Source organism: Camelina sativa, chromosome 11 (genome assembly GCF_000633955.1).
Source record: "Camelina sativa cultivar DH55 chromosome 11, Cs, whole genome shotgun sequence".
In the NCBI taxonomy this organism is placed as follows: Eukaryota; Viridiplantae; Streptophyta; class Magnoliopsida; order Brassicales; family Brassicaceae; genus Camelina; species Camelina sativa.
In genome coordinates, this window is record NC_025695.1 from 17,325,031 (window position 1) to 17,336,490 (window position 11,460).

The window sequence follows — 11,460 nt, forward strand, 5'->3', positions numbered from 1 at the left end:
TCAGACCAACCAAGCCTAGGAACCAAACTTAAGAGCTATGATGCAGCAATTGTTACTTTGACAAGCAAATGGGCAGCTTGAGACAGCAAAAAATTTTGCTGAGATAAACCAAAGGCTGGATTCTTCTTATAATGACCTGAACATTAAGTTTGAGAGCTTGAATTCTAAAGTCAAGTTCATGGAGAGCAACATTGCTTCTACATCAGCTCCTAAGCCAAACCAACTACCAAGTAAAGCTATTTAATATCCAAAGGAGTTTACAACTAAATCTATCCATTTCTATGAGGAAGCTGTCACTGAGGACAGTGAGGTTCAAGTTGGGGAGGATTTGTCGCAAGATGAAGCTCAAAGTGAAGGTTTTACTCAACGGATTGAAGCAGAAAAACAACTCGACCATGTACTCGACCACACACACGATCGAGCACATCATCGAGTTGCTCCCGCATAAGCTTTTAAACCTGCCAGATACATTCCCCCTGCTTACAAACCACCTTTACCATTCCCAAGATGATTCAAGGAACAAAAGCTGAAGGAACTCAGGGAAAGAATTGAAAAAAAAGAAGTGATGGCTTTGAAACAAGAGGTTGTCATTGAAGAGAAAGAAGAAGAGAGAGGACCTGCTTTGGAACATTATGCTCCATACCCTCTATACAAAGGCATGCTACTTGAGATATCCAGGTAGAAAGCTCAGAATCAGGACAAGAGGGATCTTGAAGAGATTGGGGAAGCTGTTATCCTAACAAAACTAGAAGACCCAGGCCCATTCAATCTACCATGCTCACTGAACTATATGCACTTCAACAAGTGTTTATGTGACTTTGGAGCTTCTGTGAGTGTCATGCCCTTCTCAATAGCAGAGAAGCTAGGATATGAAGAGTTCAGGCCAAGCAACCTCTTCATAAGTCTTGCTGATGGGTCTAGGAAAGATGTGGTTGGCAAGCTAGAGAACTTTCCAGTAATGATTGGCAAGGCAAGGATACCAACTGACTTCATCATTATAGAGATGGAACAGGAGCTTGATGATCCTATTATTCTTGGAAGACCATTTTTGGCCACTGCTGGAGTTGTCATTGATGTTAAAAAGGGTATGGTCAGCCTGGACATTGCTGATGGGTTGACTATGAGGTTTAATGTCAAGAATGCAACAAACCAACCAACCATAGGAGGCCAACCCTTTGTTTTAAAAGATAAAGCAGCTGATGAGTCTCTTAAGAAAGAAATGGACTCTAAGGTCAAGGTTTCAAACAATGAGGTAGCTGTTCAAAACCTTAAGACTTCAGTTCAAGTGTTGACTGATCTGGTGAAGGATCTCCAAGTGCAACTCAACAAGAAGTCTGTTAAGAAAGCAAGGCCAAGGCTCAAGATCAAGAATAAACAAGTTTCAAATGGATTGCATGTTTTGACCAAGGACAAGGTTCATGGTGATCAAGTTATACCAGGGAGGATCTCATCACCTCCTTGGTCTCCAAACCAAGCCTGAAAAGGCATCAAAAGTCAAGCTTAGTGACTTTAAACAAGCTCACTAGGGAGGAAATCCCTAAGGTATCATTGTACATAAGTTTGATTTTCCTTGTAGTTTTGATCTTTTTCTTTTATGTTTGTAGAAATCCCTAAGGCAGACTTTTTAAGGAGAGTATAGATGGGTTTGAGAAGAAATGGACTTGTAGAAATGGGTTTTTAAGGCCACACGACCAGCTCATGAGAGGTACTCGATCGGGTGACATGGAAGCCCAAGCCCACTCAGTTCAAATTTCTCTTGCACGATCGAGTGGAGGGAGAGACAAATTCGAAATTCAAATTCGAAATTCAATTTTTGGTCAAGCACTCGACCATGTGGGGTCGAGTGGCAGCAAAAGTGAGTCAAAGATTCCAAATTCAAACTTTTAATGGTATGGACGCTCCACCCTTGTCTCTTTGTTCCTTTAGCCTCTTTATATAGAGGTAAACTCGATCCTAAGCCTCTCACACTCTCTCATTTGCTTAAACACTCAAAATCTAGCTAGAAAATCTCTCTCAAGTTTTCATTTTCTTGCTCAACCTTAGTTCTTTTGGTTTTGGGTTACTAACCTATTAACTTTGAGCTTTGAGTCTATTCCTTTCAGTTTTCTTTTGAAATGTCTTCCAAATACAGAAAAATACCACAACAAGCTGCTATCAGCGAAGCTGCTGCCAAGGAAGCCACTGATCGTTTTATGGATCGTCGTGATGCACTGTTGGTCTCAAAAAGAGAGATTGGTGAGCGCACTCGACCACGTACTCGAGGGGGCAAATGACCGAGTGCCAGTTTGAGTAGGGGGTCGAGTGGCATGTCAAAGAAGAAAGATCAACCTGCTGAGGAAGATCCAGAGAGAACTGAGAGTGATGAGGAGATGGAGTTTACTCTTGAAGAGCACATAAAAAGAAACAATGCAAAAGGGAAGAGGCCATCAGCTGAAGTGCAACAAGAAGAGAATGAGAGTGAGGAAGAAGAAGAGGTAGAAGAAGAATCTGGTGCCCTAACTCCTAGCCAACTCTATGAAGCCTTCATGAAAATGAGCTTCCAAGGAACAAGATACCCACATAAGGAGACCATGGAGAAGCTGGGTATTGCTGAAGATGTTGAGTTTCTCTTTGAGAAATTCAATTTAAGCAAATTCATGGGATTGTGCATGGAGGGGTATAGAGAAGAGAGCTGTGAACTCTTAGCCACCATCAAGTTGCATTTCTTCACAAGGATGGATCAAGAGATGGGAGCTGGTTACATTGATTTTACCATCAAGGGCAAGAAGTATGAGTTGTCACTCAAGCAGCTAGCTACACTATATGGGTTTGAAGTTGGAAGTGAAGAGAACATGGTCATACAAAGGGAAGAACTCTTTGCTGTTTGGGAAACAATTGGAAATAACAAGCTCTATTCTTCTTCCAAGACCAAGAGCTCAAAGATAAGGAGTCCAGTCCTAAGGTACTTCCACAAGGCCTTAGCAAACCCATTCTTTGCTAGGAAGGAGACTGGAAACTTGAATGAAGGAGAGCTTAAGATGATTGATGCAGCACTCTATGGCATCATCACACAAACAAGAGATGGGACCATCATTCTTGGGAGTAGTGTGGAAACAGATTTGGCTATGGTCCTCATTGACCAATTTACTTATTATAGAAGCTGGGTGAGCAAGCTACATAAGAGGAACTCAACTGGAGTTCTAACCATTGGAGGCATCATCACTCCAATCCTAGTAGCTGCCAGTGTACCACTTCAAGGAGAGAATGCCAAACCAAGATGGATTGACACCCAATACCTCACCTCCATTCTCATTCTAGCCAAGGAGATGCACCATGGGAAGCACCTTTTCAACTTTGAGCATGCAACATTGGGGAAGACTCAGCTTGTTCTACCTAATCAAGCACTCACCACCATAAGAGAAGGGCTAAACATTGACTTTTGGCCAGCTGCTGAATTGTTGTTTGATGGTACAACCCAAAGGAGAGAAGACCAAGCTGAAGATGTGGAGATGGCTGATGGGGAAGAGCAGTTCTATTTTGAAGATTATGAGCCAAGTCCAAGAGATAGTAGAGGAGTTAGTGAGACTAGCAAGAGGGTGACACTTCTTCAAAAGTGGAACAAGTGGCATGGCAAGACTGCAGATAAATTGAAGAAGAAAGTGGTGAAGATGACTAAGTCCATAAAGGGTTTAAAGAAAGAGATTGCTGAATTGAAAAGTGGAAATTCATCACCAGCTAGACCTTTGAGGAGGAGTAGCTCAACTAGAGCATTGTCTAGAGCTGAAAATCCGGTGGTACCAGCAAGAGCCTCGCTGCATGAGCCAATTCAGAGGAAAAGAGGTCAAGTTCGCACAGACCAGCAGTTTCCAAGGCACTCGACCGGTACACTCGAGCACCCACTCGACCGAGCACCTCCAATGCACTCGGCCGAGTACTTGCCCAGACCTCCCTATGGTTTTCCAGCTCCTACATGCTATCCCTATAGCCAAGTTTACCCTCCCTTTCCACCTCAGTACTTCATGTACCCTTCCCTCATGCAACAATACTATGGGCAGCAAGGTCAACCATTCTACCACCACCAGCTCCTACATGCTATCCCTGAAGCATGTTGTGATTTGATGTCATTTCCTATTTATAAGAACCTAATATTGACTTTTAATTATCAGTTTGTGCATTGCTTAAAACTCATGGATACCATATACATATTTGGATCATGTTTCCCCTTTTTACCACTCTTGTTGATCCAAGTAGCTGATTTTATCATTAAAATCAGTTTTCCCTACCCTTAACCAACCTTTCTTTCAAGCCATGTCTATTCTTGTGTGTGTGAGGCCTTTTTGGGATTGAGCTTGGAAGAAAGTGTTAGGTTTGAGCTGACAGGAATAAAGCCTTGTGTAGTTCTAGTTTGCAATTTTCAAGTTAGATAGGACTAGGTGGTTTAATTTCTGGGTTTGGGACTTGGTTTGTTTGAAAAAGAAAAGAAAGGAGGGAAAACAAAAAGAAAAGGTTAGAGTCTTTAGGAGGGAAATGTGTTTAAAAAATTTAAGTTCTAGTGAAAGAATGGGGAAGTCTAAATTTGATAAGAGATGGTTCTAGTCAAAGAAAAGAAAGAAAGTAAAGAAGAGGCTAGCAAAAAGCTTTAATGTCTTAAGAAATAAAAAGAAAAGGGAACTATAGCAATAAGAAAGAAACCTCCATTCCACTAGAGAGTTCAAATAAGAAACCTCTCCTAAGGCTAAAAAACCAAAAGAGAAAAGGGTATTTGAGAAGAGATGAAGTTAAATGGTAGAACTAGGATCATTTGGGATTATAATTTTAGGATCAAACACTTTGGGTGCCTTTGGGTAGACAAGGTTTTGTTCTTGTACGTGTCTAAGTGTTCTTACCTTTAGCCTCTTCTAAAGCTCAATCCATTTTTTATGAGAGAACCTTGATATTGATAAGCCCCACTCTAAAGAGAGACCATCATTGTCTCTAAATCTTTTACTACCAAGCCAAATGAGTTTAAGCATTGCATAAGTTGATTCATGTTCTTGTTTAATGAATGTTAAAGGAAATGGTTGATTTGAATGCATGTGGAAGTCTAAGGCTTGAATCAGTTAAGGTTGTAAAAGGCTTGTCTAAAATCTTTAAGTACAACTCATTCACCTTGCATCATAGTATTAGTAACTTGGACATTGATTCTAGCTAGTGTATTATCAAGCTTTAGGAGCTGAGATCCCACTTTTAAACCTCACTTCCCTATTTATGTCTTATTTATTTGCTTGAGGGCAAGCAAAGACTAAGTTTGGGGGTGTTAATGTTCATATATACCTTGTTTTACCTTAGTTTATTTACACCTTTTGCATGATTTACTAGCTTGTTTAGCCATTATTGAGTAATTTTAGGACTGTATATGCATAGAGTAGGTTTGCATTGCATTGCATTATTTCTTGCATAATCAGGTGATTTAGGACCCAAAGGACCATGGAGAAGTGCTGAAGGAGAGTGGAGCCATCAAGAGAAGCAGACAAAGGAGCTAGAGTAGAAGAGAACCAAGGTCCGGAAGTCCACTCGACCACCACACTCGACCAGACACTCAACCGTGTGAGGAGAGGGACTCGACTGATTGGAAGAAGCAGAAGAAGAGGTCACTCTTGATGAGATTACGAGAGTGACCACCACATTCGTACGAGAGCACCTTTGCGCGGTGCTGACATGAAGGATGTGGGATCAGACTAAGGTGCTGGTTATCCGCAGGAAACATGTCTTCGAGATTCCGAACATCCTCGTCCGTAAGATCAGGTAGGACGCCCTCCTCCTCCATCGGTTTCCACCTTGAAGGACAGCCCACTCTAGTTTCATCGAGACCTCTCTCTAGCGCACAATACTGATCATCTCCAATTTCCTCCGGAACGTCACCAAAGACATCATCTCCAGAAGCCATGGCGCGAGACCTTTTAAAACCAACCAAGCAACCGATCAGTACTAAAGCGACAACCACATCAAAAACGCCATAGTATTCGAGATAGATCGATCACACCAGAATTATCCGTGCACTGCGCATTATCACCATCCCGCATATTGTACTGCCTCGTTTTCCATACTGCGCAACATGTACCATCCAGCGTACTGCTCTATCTCGCATACCATTATCACCCGCATACAACATCCACTGTCCAGCTACACGCGCACATCTCGACTCGTACGAGCTCGTCAATTTCTTCGCAAACGGTAATCTCATCAACGTGTCTCGTATGGTGACTCCATGACAACATCATGAACTTGAGCTCACCAAGGTCTCATACGCGGAAGTCTCGCCATCTCGCCACTAAACGCGTACGATTTTGCAAGCCATCAGTTATCTCGCCAAGTGTCGTACGATCTCGCCAACCCATTTCGATCTCGCAAACATATCTCATTACGGCGACCTCGACACGATCCTTGGACTCACCAGAATCTCGAGCAAACCGCAATTTTGACCTTGCCAGCGTATCACGTATATAAGCAATCAACTCAACCTCGACAACTCGAGCTCGCCACATCAAGTTCAACACGACCTCGATCTCGCCACAATATGCTCCGTCTGTGAGAACTGAAGTTTTACCTTAGTCCCAGAGTGAATTCTGAGCGGGGGTGCTTACCACCATTCTAGTTCCGAACTGAAAAAAAGACTAATTGTAATTTGCGAAGTGAAAAGTGTAATCTTATTGCCAAATGGAAGTTTTTCGATCCCCCTACAACATCTCTCCCCTCTCCTATTTATAGTACAATTACAGTTAATGTCGAGTCAATCTATCGCGTAAATCTCGTGTTCTAATTAATGTAATTTATTATTTGATTACTTGAACGCCCTCCGGGCTCCAGGACGTTTCGCCTTACGGTTACGCTTTCGCCTCACTCTTCCCCGTTTCGGCTTAATGGGCCGACCCTATTGTATTTCAGCCCATCCAGCCCGCTCGTCTTAGGCCCAGGTCCATCATCCGAGGTGACGGATCGCGGTACCAACAGTTGCCCCCCAAGTCTCCCGAGCTCTTTAGTTCGGGGGACTTTTGGCCTTCGATAAACCACTTCAGGAAACTAAATATCTCCCGTATCCCATGATTTGATTGTGATAATGATGGGATTTGCCTTCCCAAACAAGCCTCGGGACCCACTACACGGCTCAACACGCTATTAGAGAGAGTGAAGCAAACCGGGATCTTTCGCTTCCCTAGGAAATCATTGCTTTTTCTTGACCCGGTGTATAAAGGTAGTTCACTTATCATTTTCTCGACATCTTTCTTTTTTCAGAACCGTTTCTTGTATTTTGCTTCTTCTTCTTCTTCTTTTGCTCTCGTCATTCGCCGGAAGAAGCTGTCCATTCTCTTTGTTTCTTAATCGGAAATCATGTTGCTTCCTGATATATCATGGTTTTTGTGGTTTTTAACCATGATATTAGGAGTCTTTTAGAGTCTTTTGATTTGTTTTGTAGGATGTTTTAGAGTCTTAACAGGTTTTCTAGGATTTTGGCATGAAATGAGCAAAATGGAGCAATTAGAAGGGATTTTGGAGCAATTCAGCTAAGGAAGAGAACATGGAGCCGAGAAAGGATGAGAGTGTCGATCGACACTGCCTTAGCATCGATCGACATCATGTTTAGCCGAGACAGAAGCAAGTTTTAGAAATTTTACAAATCTGGCCCAAAATTTTCTATATTTGCATCATTAGTCCCTGACGTGTTTTTGGACATATAAATAGTATTTTTAGGTTTTAGAAACCCTCAAGTTATTTTCTAGCAAGTTTTACTTTCTGCAACCCTGTGAGATTTTGAGAGCTTTTGGGAGAGAGAGATCTGAACTGCTTTGAGAGAAGAATTCATAAATTCCAGCAATAGGAAAGAAAATCTAATACCGTACATGGTACTCTACGCTACCAATTTTTGAGGCCCACTTGCAGAGCGGTTTTCTGCTACCGAGATCTGATCAGGACTATTGCAGACTTCAACATAGCTGATTTGATGGATGAAAATTGCTCTGCAATTGTTCCACCTCCATTTCCAAGGAATGACTTTGAGCTGAAGCCTGCATACTTCCAGGTAGTTGGACAAAGACCCTTCTCTAACCTGCCAAATGAGAAGGCTCTGAACCATATTGAGCACTTTGAAGACCTGGTGACTAGTATCAAAGCCAATGGAGTGACTGAAGACTACATCTACTGCAAGCTTTTCCCATATTCACTTGCAAGAGAAGCATCCCAATGGTTGAAATAGTTGCTAGCTGGATCTTTGACATCTTGGCAACAAGTAAAAGTGGCTTTTGTCAACTACTTTTATGATGATGCAATGTCAGATAAGCAAAGAGTCAAGCTGTCCTCTTTCAAACAAAGACCAGATGAGGCATTCAAGGCAGCTTGGGTGAGATTCAAGGCCTATCAGAGGGACTGTCCACACCATGGTTTTTCAAGGGTGCAGCTGTTGAGTATCTTTTTCAGAGGAATTGACTGGGAATATCAGCTAGCTTTGGATGCTGCAAGCCATGGAAACTTCAAGACAAGATTTCCAGAAGATGCTGAAGCTTTGATTGAGAATTTGGCTTCCAGCAATAGCACTAAGAGAGCAGATACAGAAAGGAAGAGATTGCATGGAGGATTTGATTCAAACCAGCTAGCTTCTGTTAATGTTAAGCTTGATTCAGTTCACAATCTCCTGGTTGGTAAGAAATCAGTTCACTTTGCTGCTAAAGTTGAATCATTTGAGCCACAACCTGAGACTGGGAATGAAGAAGCAGATGTCAACTTTGTATATGGGAATCAGGGTCAGAGATTCAGTAATCAGCAAAGCAACAAGCCTTACAGTGGGAACTATTTGGGCTACACTCCTAAGCCTGATTTTCAGAAGCAGCAACAAGGGACCAACTTCACAAGGACTTATGGGAACTCTTCCTATCAGTCTCCACCTCCACAAACTCCTTCTGAGGGTAGAATAGAGGCCATGCTTGATCAGCTTCTTCAGGGACAGGAGAATATGACAGTGACATTCAATGGGAAGATTGATAATGTCTACACAGAGCTTACTGGAAGGATTGATGCACTGAATGTACATGTTAAGAAATTGGAGATCGACAGCTGATTGATGCACTGAATGTACATGAGCCGATTGTAGAAGAAGGAGAGGAGCACCAAACCGCCGAGTTTGGAGAGATTCAAACAGTCTCTAGATGGGATGAACCCCCAAGAGACAAGTTTAAGAATTTGATGAAAGCTATTCCGCCTCACATCTCATTCGAAGAAGCATGGAGCAAGTTCCCATTGAAGCGTTTCTTCATGGAGAGCTATATTACTGAAGAACATGTGGAGGATCTCTTTAGAGAGGAAAGACTATCCCTCTATCCAAACGCACCAGCCGAGACACAAAAACTATGGCGTAGAAGACGCATCAGCGAGGAAGACTTGGAGAAGTTCAACAAAGCTGTTAAAGCTTTACCCCTTGGTACGTCTTTCATGAATGCTTGGTGCCAACATGATATCTCTCATTTATTTTTGGAAAGCAGAGAATCAGTAGACGAGATTAGAGATCTTTTCCTAAAAGCTTTGGATCTTGAAGATTTGCGAACACTACACAAAGTGGAGAGCCCTGGCCGATTTCTTATCACTTGTTCTATCAATGGAGTTAAATTTGAAGATGCATTATGTGATTCCGGTTCATGTATCAACATCATGTCAACCGATGCTGGAAGGAAGATTGGCTTGAGACACTTACAACCCTCAGACATACGCATAGGACTCGCCAACTCCTCATTCACAATACCCGAAGGAATGGTCCGAGACATTCATGTGAGAGTTGGAACCTGCAATGTTCCAACTGATTTTCAAGTTATGAATGCTGAGAAAGGAAGGTTTACACCACTTATCCTTGGAGGAGCATTCCTAGCCACAGCCGGAGCCGTCATGGACTGGCCTAACCGAAGAATGACTCTCACCAACATCAATGGCAACATTTTCTATGAGGCTAAACCATTCAACCCACTTACTCGAAGGTGTAGAGAAGAAGATTATGCAAGAGAGCCACCTGATGCCTACATTGGAGAAAGATCCAAGAGAGCTTGTCTAGGGACAACCACCTCTCCTCATCCTGCTTGACAAAGCAAGCTAACGTCGAGCCAACGACGTTAAACAAGAGCGCTTCTTGGGAGGCAACCCATGTCTAGTAAGTATTTATTTTTAGGATTTATTTTCTTTTACTATTGATATTTTTGCATTTTAGTTTCGGGTTTATAAAAAAAAAACAACAAAACAAAAAATAGAAAACAGAAAAGCCAAAAAAAAAAAGAAAGAAGAAGAAGGACCATGGATTGGCAATGCACACCATGTCTAGTGGCAAGTACCACCTACTAACCGGCCATGTTCACCGTGACCCAAGCAAGCCGAAGGCGACGGATCAATCACAATCCTCATTTAATCGATGCCGAGAGTCCCCACCAGCCATACCAACCGTAGCCGATGCCATGTCTTACGTACCATGTCTTACGTACAGCGTTCGCATACCATGTACTATGTACCATGTACCATGTACCACGTACCATGTACTGCGTACCCTACACCATGACCGACGTCCCATATACCATGTTCTGCGTACTATGTACCATGCCCACCGTACCACCTGCTGCTGTCCGCGACCATTCATCCGTGTACCGCGAGACAAATCTGAACCACCACCATCCTACCACCTACCATCACCATTCTTTTATTTAGGTATGTTTTTGTTATTTCTATTTTCTCATTATTATTGATGGTTTTAGGTTTTTAATTCAAGGAGGATGCATTTAGAGATATATCACACACAATTCGATTGAAGTTAGCCTAGTTCATATTCGATGTCAAGTAACCAAAGGAAGTAAACATGGTTAGTCACCACATTTTCGTACCACAGCCGACCTCTAGACAAATTTTTGGGCAACCATTAAATGTTTAAGAGTCGACAAACATCATTCCATCAAGGTGACATTGTTCTTAAACCCTACACTTTTCCTTATGATTTTAATCCTCATCTCTTTCTTTTTTCCCACCGGGGACTGTGTGATTTAAGTCTGGGGGGAAGGATTTCCATCCTATACTAATGCTATTTTCTATTTTGTTGACTTGAGACTTTTTTCCACTTTTTACATCAATAATTTTGACATTTTATCGAGTCACATTTTTTTTTATTGAGTCAAAACTAGTAGGGGATTATGATCTTATTCTAATGGTTTATTTGATTTGGATTAACACTCTTATGACTCTTGATTATGCTTGACAACAGAAGCAAAGTTTGGAAAGACTGTGAGCCGACTCAACAATCCCCCAAGTCCCTATTCGATGGATATTCAGATGATCTAACGTTGTCTCTAACTTTTATAGGACCTAAACCAGACTTAATTTTCAAGCCCTGGGAATTGGTATACATTGGACTAGATCTCTACATTCAAGCCACACAAGACATTGCACTTCTTCAAGAGTATGTTCCCCTCTCTCTTCCCTTCAATA